Source organism: Alosa sapidissima, chromosome 19 (genome assembly GCF_018492685.1).
Source record: "Alosa sapidissima isolate fAloSap1 chromosome 19, fAloSap1.pri, whole genome shotgun sequence".
In the NCBI taxonomy this organism is placed as follows: domain Eukaryota; kingdom Metazoa; phylum Chordata; class Actinopteri; order Clupeiformes; family Clupeidae; genus Alosa; species Alosa sapidissima.
Window position 1 is genome coordinate 22,348,611 of NC_055975.1, and position 10,000 is coordinate 22,358,610.

Below are 10,000 nucleotides of genomic sequence, written 5' to 3' on the forward strand. Positions count from 1 at the left end.
GCAAGGCACCTAACCCCTCACTGCTCCCCGAGCGCCGCTGTTGTTGCAGTCGGGATTAGTGTGTGAGTGCTGAGTGTGTTTCACTATTTCATGGATTGGGATAAATGCAGAGACCAAATTTCCCTCACGGGATCAAAAGAGTATATATCCTTACTTATTTTACAGCTGGGTGGACTGAGACAATGCAGATGACGTGCCTTGACCAAGGCCAAGGGCACATCATCTTACGATTGCCAGCCTAACTACACGCTCTAATGTAAAGGTAATGGTGAAAAGATAACATGGTGACGGCTGTTTTGTTACTGTTTCAAGTTACGGCTTCAAGCCACTATAATGCTGTGCCATGCTGTGCTCCTCTGCCATCGTGTAAAACAAGGAGCATCAGTCACTTTATTTCTCCTCTGCCTCCCGTCACATATCCCTGCACCACACGCACACGCACACACACACACACACACACACACACACACATACACACACATGCAAACACACACTGCCCACCCTCTCCACCCACTGCCTTGTTGCTATGGGAGTTTCTGATTCAGTGGCTTGCATTACATGTGCTAATCCTGCAGGGATGAGTTGGTGGGATTGCACACACGCACACACGCACACACACACACACACACACACACACACACACACACACACACACGCACCCATGTAGGGTAATGAGTTTTTTCCCCTCCTTTTAGATGCTAAGCTTTGAGGCGGGGCTCCAACTGTCAATCAAAGCGGCTGTCACTGAGTGGCATCTATGGGGGCGGGACACTAGAGAATTTTGAGAACAATCAGAGGGGCCACATCACTGTGGCAACTCCAATTACCAGCATGGATATGCTGATCAGTTTACTGCCACAGCCAATCAGAGTGCACGTCTTGCCTTGGTGGAATAAATAATCAAATTAGTGAGAGAATAAGACAGGACAGGAGAACACGTCCTAGTAACAACAACACAAAAAAGGCCAACTGCCCAACTGTCTTGCTTATTGGCCGCGCAAAATGTGGCCTTTTTTTCACGAAAACACACACTGGTCCCTGTGTGCAAACAGGGCTCCCAGGAGACAAAAAAATCTGCAAACACTGTGACCGCACAATTAGGTCAAACTCACTCTGGGCCCCTCCAAAAAAATAGAAACAGAGCTCAGGAAAATGTATCCAGAGAGAAGGGGGAAAGGAAAAAAGCTGAAAGAGTAAAATCCAGATATAATCAATTATCTCAGCTCGAACTGGCTAAGCAGGAGTGTAAACAACCTGGACGGTAGACGTTGACGGCATGCACATACACACACACACACACACACAAATACACACACACACACACACACACACACACACACACACACACACACACTGTTGCGGCATCCAGCCTCTCTCTCTCTCTCCACACCCAGGGGAGAAATGCACACCAGTCTCATTCCATTCATAAGAGTTTTCCCCTGCTGATGCCTCCCTGAGTTCCACGCTCCGCACTCCGACGCATTCACACACACGGCTATTACGCTGGAGTCCATTTTCTGAGGGAAAACACCCCTTAAAGCTTGAAGCTACAGGTTCTGGCCCAAGCACACGGCACAACAGACCGTCCATAACAAGTTTTCTTGGGGTGTTGACTCAAGTGTGTGGAGAACATGACAGCATGTTCTCTGCTTTATTTATAGCCCACTGTAATGCCTAAGTTCCGAACAGTAGACTCACTTAACCGTACTACATGCCAAGAAACCCCACTGCTGTCCATTTGTATATATGAGTATACAACACGAAACACGTCACAGCTGTGACAACAGCGACCCAAATACGCTGAGAAGGAAACAGCTTATCAGCGTCTGGTAAATTAATAATGAACTCTTCCTTTATGAGTCCCTCTGGCAGCGTTTCCAACGGCAACTTTTCCGCTGCTGGCGAAAGAAGAAGAAAAAAACACACACACACACACACACACACACACACACACAGCGCTCTTACCTTTTCAAAACATTCAGCAGCTGCTCCTTTTCACGAGTACATTTCTAGTTTTTTTGCTCCAAAGAAACGAATCCAGTTCCCCGACGTTAATTCTTTTACGAGCCAGAGGACTGCTCTTTTGAGCTCGAGTACACCAGATGACAAACAAGCCAGGGAGAGAGTGAGAGAGAGAGAGATGAGAGAGGGACAGAGAGAGAGAGAGAGGGATAGTGAGAGAGTGAGGGAAAAAATGAACGTTGGAGTCTCTACATCCTCCGTGGTGAGCTCAGTGCACCCACGAGATGAGAGACGTTCTTTCTCCCGAACGGCTCCAAATAGGCCACATCTGTCAGAGATGCCACATTTACGGTTGTGTGGAACGCGCACACACACACACACACATATACACACACACACCCAGAACAGAACTTCAGGAGTGACTTCCCCACGCGCCTTCCTCTTTGCCTAGCTTCTGCTTCAGCCCTTCCAAGCCCAGGGAGAACGTCTTGTCTTCGATAAACATCCGAGTTAGTCCTGTGCCTGCCCAACTCGCTCCATGCTGTCCGTGAAGTTGTCGGGGTTATGCACCGTATAAGCCCCGCTGGTCACTCCTCTCTCGGCCACACAAAGACTCTTTCTCACAAGCTACTTAATCTGGGCAGCGCAACAGCATGGGATGGCTGGCTGACTAGCTGACTGGCTGGCCTTGCAAAGGCTCTCTCTTTCTCTCTCGCACACACACACACACACACATACACACACACACACTCTCTCTCTCTTCTATGCATACACTTGCACACACACTTGAGCTCATACACACTCGGCCGCACGCTCATGCACAGATGTTGGTCTGCTGTGGGGCTCTCATCTGCACTGGCCACTCCTCCGCACTTAGGGAGGGGAGCTGTGATTGGACGGGAGGGTAGAGCTCGTCTCCTCCCATATCACTCACCACAGTTCAGTCAGGTTAAGTCCACGAGGCTGTGTGTTTGTGTGTGTGTGTGTGTGTGAGGGAGAGAGAGAGAGAAAGAGAGACTGTGAAAAGGAGAGAAAATGAGTTATATCCTGCTTACAAGCTGGGATTGCAAGGTCGAGACCGTCCAAGTGAGCTTGTACTGGGCTAAAAGTGAGTGACACACCGATAGAGAGAAGAGGGAATAGATGAACAGCTCAGTGTGTCAGACAGAAATAATGACACACACACACACATACCCCCCCACACACACACACACACACATAGACGAGTATTAGGCTCTTGTTTCTCTAAGGCAGATTCTTCAGTTGATTTTTCCTAATGCCAGACCTTCTGTCCATTAGTCCAAGTTTGTAAACGCGAGCACAGCACAACAGCTGGGCTCGGGTTATTAAACCTGTAACATCTGGGCCACTCTATCTCTCTCTCTCTCCCTCTCTCTCTCTCTCTCTCTCTCTCACTCCCTTTCCCTCTCTCTCTCTCCCTCTCTCTCTCCCTCTCTCTCTCTCCCTCTCTCTCTCCCTCTCTCTCTCTCCCCCTCCCTCTCTCTCTCTCTCTCCCTCTCTCTCTCTCTCTCTGGTCCCCCTCACTCCTTTTCCCCCTCTGCACCACCATATTCACAGATTATTTTCATTTTTCTCTACAGCAAGAGAGAGAAAGCGAGAGAGGAAGACTTTTTTTACCCACTTTTAACACCACAACTCACAAAAAGCGCTTCAGCCTTCGGCAATTAGAAAGAAATCACTTGACGTGGGGAACGGAGTGGAATTAATGAATGTGGAACGGTGCACTAATGGAATTTCTTAAATGATAGGGAATCTTGAGCACAAAAATCACTGGAAAACAGAGAGAGAGAAAGAAAGAGAGAGAAAGAGAGAGGAGAGAGAGAGAGAGAGAGACCAGAGGAAAAAATTCAGCTCTTTATCACTCACTGTCTGTACATAATGACCCTCTTGTGACATACACATCTGTACAGAATGTCTCAGTTGTGACAGACAGACACACACACACATACATCTTTTCAGGAATCCATCAATGCCAGTGCAGTATTGGGAGAGTCCTGAGCCATGACACACACCACTGAGACCTGTTCTTCACTTACACCATAACTCTGCCACACCATGACAGACAGCCATAACTCAGATCACCAAACCCAGAAGAAGATAAGCATGCCATCTTCCATCTTAAGCATGCCATTCTTTCTTTCTCTCTCTCTCTCTCTCTCTCTCTCTCTCTCTCTCTCTCTCTTTCCCCATCTGTTCCTCTCTCTCTCCTTCTCAGACACTGTCCCGCTTTCTTCTCACTTTCACTGCTTTCGCATTGGCTCTTCTCTCGTTCGTCTTTCTCACTCTCTGTTCCAATGTCTTGTTCTCTCTTTGTCACTCTCTCTCTCTCTCTCTGTCTCACTCTCTCTCTCTTTCCTCTCTTCTCTTTCTTTCCTTCTCTGTCAGTCTCTCTCTGTCTCCCATCTTTTCGCTGCTGCATCATCGCTTGGCTCATGCGCACACAATCCCTCGCTGGCCCACAAGCACACAAGCAGCGCAGCACCAGGTCTCATCCTATAATTTTCCCAGAATACATTGCGGCGCCGGGACGGTGGGGGGAGTCCGGCGGTGACAGTGATGAGAGCTTTTCGCTCCAAGAGCAGATCGGGTTTCGGAGCGAGCCGAGAGCAGAGTGGATCCATCCTGGTGTCTGGAACACTGGAGCCGTGTCCGCTGCTCAGGGTGTGTGTGTGTGTGTGTGTGTGTGTGTGTGTGTGTGTGTGTGTGTGTGTGTGTGTGTGCATGTGTGTGTGTGTGTGTGTGTGTGTGGGGGGGGGGGGGCAGCAGCATCTGTTTCTGCCGTCAGGGCCTTCTTCCCTTCTTATTCTCTTCACAGCGACGTCCCTGCTCTGTCCCTGTCAGCAGGGGGAGAGATCTTGGCCCTTTCACAGCCAAAGAGAGAGAGAGGGAGAGGGAGAGAGAAAAGAGAGGGGGGGGGGGGGAAGAGAGAGAAAGAGGGAGAGATAGAGAGAGAGAGGGAGAGAGGGAGATAGAGAGAGGGAGAGAAAAAGGAAGATAGTAAAAGAGAAGATGAGAGGAAGATAGAGAGAAGTGAGAAGGGGAGAGAAAGAACAAGTGAGAAAGTGAGAGGGAAGGAGAGAGAGAGCGGGAGATTGAATAAAAGAACATGACAGAGGAAGAGAGAGAAGTAGGGGCAAGAGAAAGTGAGAGTGGGAAGGAAATAGAGACACAGAGAGGGAGAGGAAACGAGAGGAAGAGAAAGGAGGCAGAGGAAAGCCATCTGAGAAGAGAGGTCACGGGAGGTCGCCACGGGTCATTTTTTTAAGGATGGTCACGGTCTCCTGAACGATAATGTGCACGTCTGTCAAATCAGTGTGTGTGTGTGTCTGTGTGTGTGTGTGCGTGTGACCCACAACCCTGATCTTCTCCATCTGCCAGGAACAAGAAGAAATCATCACACACTGAGGGTTTCTAAAAGTACATCTGTCTTTCAGCCAAACGTCACAGCATAAACACCAACTCCGCACCAACACCCACATCAACACCTATAAAACAACTCTACCTCATCAACTCATCACTCTTACCTCCCACAACGTCTCACAATACAACAACTGCTCAATACCATGAGGCCTCAGCACGGCACTAAGTCAGCTTTCCTGAATCTTATGCACATGATACCTCTTTGTGTCTGTCTGTCTGTCTCTCTCTCTTTCTCTCTGTCTGTTTGTCTGTCTGTCTGTCTGTGGCCCTGCATTCTTTCCCTAACTGGCAGCATCAGAGCGTCTCCCTCTAATTACGCAGGGACATATCTGAGCTCTAACATCATCTGATGGGAGGAAAAGGTTCAGAGGTTGCGGCTGAAGACCTCAGGCGCGGTGAGCCACCCCGCCACAGCCATATTTTACACACCCCGTGACATGGCCATTTTTACGTGGATTTATTTAGCATTTATATATTCTTTTTTAGACACATGCACACACACACACACACACACACACACACACACACACACATATTTATATTTTTGTATGGAAAGTGACACACAGCAGGGAGTGGAATATGATTTAATGTAAGGACATTGGTCAAGAATTGATTCCAACTACACCAACATAGCTGCGAGCCAAGGAGGCTCCGGTAAATCTTGGATAATTTGGCAGTGTACGCGTGTATGATAACTGCAGTGGCTTGCACAATTACAGGGAAGAGAGAGACAGAAAGTAACATAGATGCAGCTGGTAGGTTGAGGACACAGTTTACCTCATTTTCCATTTGGCTCAGCAGAGCCCAGCTGAGCTGTTCTAGGATCAGTTTTTGCTTTCTAGCCATAATTAACAGGTTATGACCCGGAAAAGGACGCACCCTACTCCTCTCTGACATCAGTTCTCCCAGCAGCGCAGACGGTCTTTATCTTCATTCGCTCTAAATAGCGATAGCGTGCAATGATAACGGCTGCAGAGCACTGACCAGATAACACACAGGACATCACAGGACATCCGCACGTTCCTCCACAGTAGATTTTTTCTGCTCTCTCCGTGCAGTGAATCCCCTGGCCTATGCACAGCATCGCATGCCACAAAAGATCTCAATTTCACCTCTCGCACTGACAGAGTCACTTACGCATAATTGAGCCAGAGCGAGAGGAATGCAATCATCGGGCCTTTTTTTCCACTCAATGGTTTTCCAGTCATGTCATGCTGCTGTGTTTGCGTTGTGTCAGTGGCTGCTGTCACTCTGGGGATCGCTCGGTGTGGTCTAATCGCTCTGATGCAGCGCAGTCTGCACCATGTGCCAACGGTAACAAAACATACCCTCCCTTCACCAGAGTCACAGTGTGTGTGTGTGTGTGTGTGTGTGTGTGTGTGTGTGTGTGTGTGTGTGTGTGTGTGTGTGTGTGTGTGTGTGTGTGTATGTGTGTGTGTGTGTGTGTGTGTATGTACAAGGAGTCACTCCTTTCCGGGGCGTTAGCTTTAGGGTGTGTTTAACACTTGGACTGTCTAGGATGAGAATACAGAGAGTTTCTCTCTTAGTTGCTGTTTTTACTTTCTGGACCTAAATGAAAGAACAGAAATGTTGTAGCCAAATACACTATTAACTTCAGCTAACGTTTTGTTAGTTCTCTTTATTCCCAACACACTCTTTGTTTTTCAGGGTTGACCTTTGCTCGGATAATCCCTAGCAACAAGCACAACAAATGCTTTCTGTCACACACTACATAGTGGAACAATTTATATGTGTCCGCTTCGGCCGAATCCTCTTAATATAGATAAACGCTTGTTCAAATAAAGCCCTAAATTAGACTTGTGGTCAGCTGGTAAAAAAAAAAAAAGAAAGTCCAGTCGCACACACACATACACACGTACACTCACACACAGGTCATATTTCATTGTGTGGACACACACTTCACACGTATCATTTACACAGTCTCTGGTCTCCACACACCCACATGTGCCGAACAATAAAAGGCTCCCACGACAGTGCCAGAAAAAATTGAAGATATCCTGTTTCTTCAGTGAGTCATCCTGAGAATAGGAACAAGCAGAAAAAGTCCCGTTGTGCCGGTTCAGAGTCTAATTCGCATAAATTACACCACTGCAGTAAATGTGCAGGGTAAAACCTCAAAAATAAATGCCTCCCATTGATGGAGGGAAATAAATAAATAAGTCGTCCAAATATGACTTAAACCACATGCCAGCAATTCCACCCATCCAGCACGAGGGCTAGGTTTTGCTTTTCACAAAGAACCATAGAGTGCTCTGCCGCCTGGACAGTGGCCAGTGAGAGCAATCTCGTAGCAAAGCTCAACCCTAGCCTGACAAAGAGAGGCTATAGTTGTCCACGATACTAGTGATCAGCATAAATGTTTCACCTTCAACTCAGAGCATAAGAGATTCCCAAGGGCAAAACACATGGGTTCAAATAATGTTTTCAAGGACAAATAAAGGTTTTTTTGCCCAAAATGCGAAGAGACGTGCTGATGTATAAACAGATTTATTTTGATGCTAACCATGTCTACATGATTTTAACTGACTAAACAGGTTCCAGGTCCAGTGAGTTTATTTTACTTTGAATGACTCACTGTTTGTATCTGCATCACACTTCTGATGCACTGTATGGGTCCTAGAAGAGCCACTTAGTCCTGAAGCCTTATGAATATGGGCCTGTGTTCTGTGCTGGAGAGAGAAGCATCCACACCTGACAAGCGTCTCCTGGCAACCAAACAACAGGATACCAGCGTCTGACCACTGGAGCGAGGGCTGGTGACTTGCAGCATTAGCCAGCTCAACCGGGTGGCTGCGGTCAGCCGAATCTGAACTTCAGTAAATAAATCAACTGCCCAAAAGCTGCAACATACACTCTTTCTCCACCTCTCAAACCGTACACTGTTGCTCGACTGGCTCAACTGAGTCAAACGTGTTATTTTTGCAATTCCAATGACTTCATAAAGACAGCTGGACAAAAACCCAAAGGCAGACACCACAACGGTAGACTAGAACTGCATGAGGCGGACAAATCTTGGTAATGAAGTGAGGGTGGCAATGGAAAAGGGACAAGTGAATTTAAAGCAACACCAAAGCACTTTTCCTCTGTCACACACACACTATTTATTTATCCAGCACTGGCTTTGCAAATAACAATGTCCATAGACAAGGTAGAGTATGTTGCATGATTTTATGAAAATATGATGTATTGCGACATCAGAAGCAATTCAAATTTGTAGTTTCTTATGTCTCATTCCATCGAACTACAGATCCGCTACCCGATCTGGCAAACTTACATAGTGCGGTTATAGCCGATAGAGGGCCGCGAAGCGAATGCAGAAGTGCCGTTCACCCTGTTACGAGTTGATGAACCACTGAAACGTTTTTGGAAACATTATTTTAAGGTACAAAACTCTTTGGTGTTGCTTTAAAAAGAGTCTGATGAGGAATGAAAAGAACCACCAGCCAATGGGCTACCATCTGGCAGGCAACTTATGTTACAACAGGTACTTGTGAGTATAAGATTACATTTTCAAAAGGAGCGCTTATTGAAATCAGATCGATCAGATATGTTTAATGAATGAATCAATGAATCCCACATAGATTGTGTGGAAGACTGGTGCGTTCCAGTGTAGAGGAGCGGTTTCAGCCAACAGTTATCAGATTATATCACAGCTGACCTCCCTAATGTCAACAAATGGACGACACACTCTGAGCGAGATCGGCTCACCATAATCCTCCATCACAGAGGAAAATACGAGCGAGAAAAACTAGAGCGGTCATTTTATGGTGCCCATTTGCGTGGCGGACATATTCCGTTTTTTTTTTTCAGAGAGGAAAATGATTTTCTCTCCTAAGCTTCTTGTGCAGCCCGATATCTGTCTATCAGTTTAGGGTAAATAACGTCAAGGCAGTGAGTCTGGTTTTGCAATCTAGGCGTGTCTTGACAGGCAAGAGCTCAATTAAAGGTGTGAGCTGCTTTTCAGGAGCCCGGCCCAGAACACACCTCAGACCAACTTTACCAAGCTGCTGGTACGTCTGAGTCGCACAACGCCCACAACGACGCGCGCAACACACCCACACATTCAGAGAAATAGCCTGCATGTGTATACAACTAGGAAGAAACACTAACGTCAGACACATCCCCATGCACATAACAGTTTACATAACACACTTACACAAACAAAAAACAACCATACATACCGTACACACATACACATACAGTTTGTACATACATACATACATAAATATATGCATAAATATACAAACAAAACAGGAATTCACACACACACATTTTCCAAAGCAGATATGACGCATGGTGCCATGTGTCTGAAACCTCTAACAGTGGACATTCTCCTCTATGCCAGCTCAACCGAGCTGCAGGGTTCACTACATTATCCGTCATTCCAAGTTACCATAGCGAATCACCATCCATACTGCCATAGGTTGAGTTGGCATGTTCCATGGGTTGTTATCCATTTGACATGATGCCACTGATGTATCAGCTGGGTGTTAATCGACGGATGAGTGATTCAGAGTGGCTTGAGGTTATGCCACACACACACACACACACACACACACACACACACACACACACA

At 46.8% G+C, this 10,000-nt stretch overlaps 1 protein-coding gene across 4 annotated transcripts in view; it reads right to left on the reverse strand.

The window, feature by feature from the left end:
* Positions 1–10,000, reverse strand: part of daam1a (dishevelled associated activator of morphogenesis 1a) — a 69,577-nt gene that overhangs the window by 50,579 nt on the left and 8,998 nt on the right. For 2 of the 4 annotated variants that reach the window (XM_042072420.1, XM_042072416.1), the window contains exon 1: positions 1,966–2,775. The exons of the other annotated variants lie outside the window; for them this stretch is intronic. The gene's annotated coding sequence lies outside the window, so the exon portion shown is untranslated. Of the gene's footprint in view, positions 1–1,965; positions 2,776–10,000 lie in introns of those variants that run through there. 4 annotated transcript variants of the gene reach the window in all.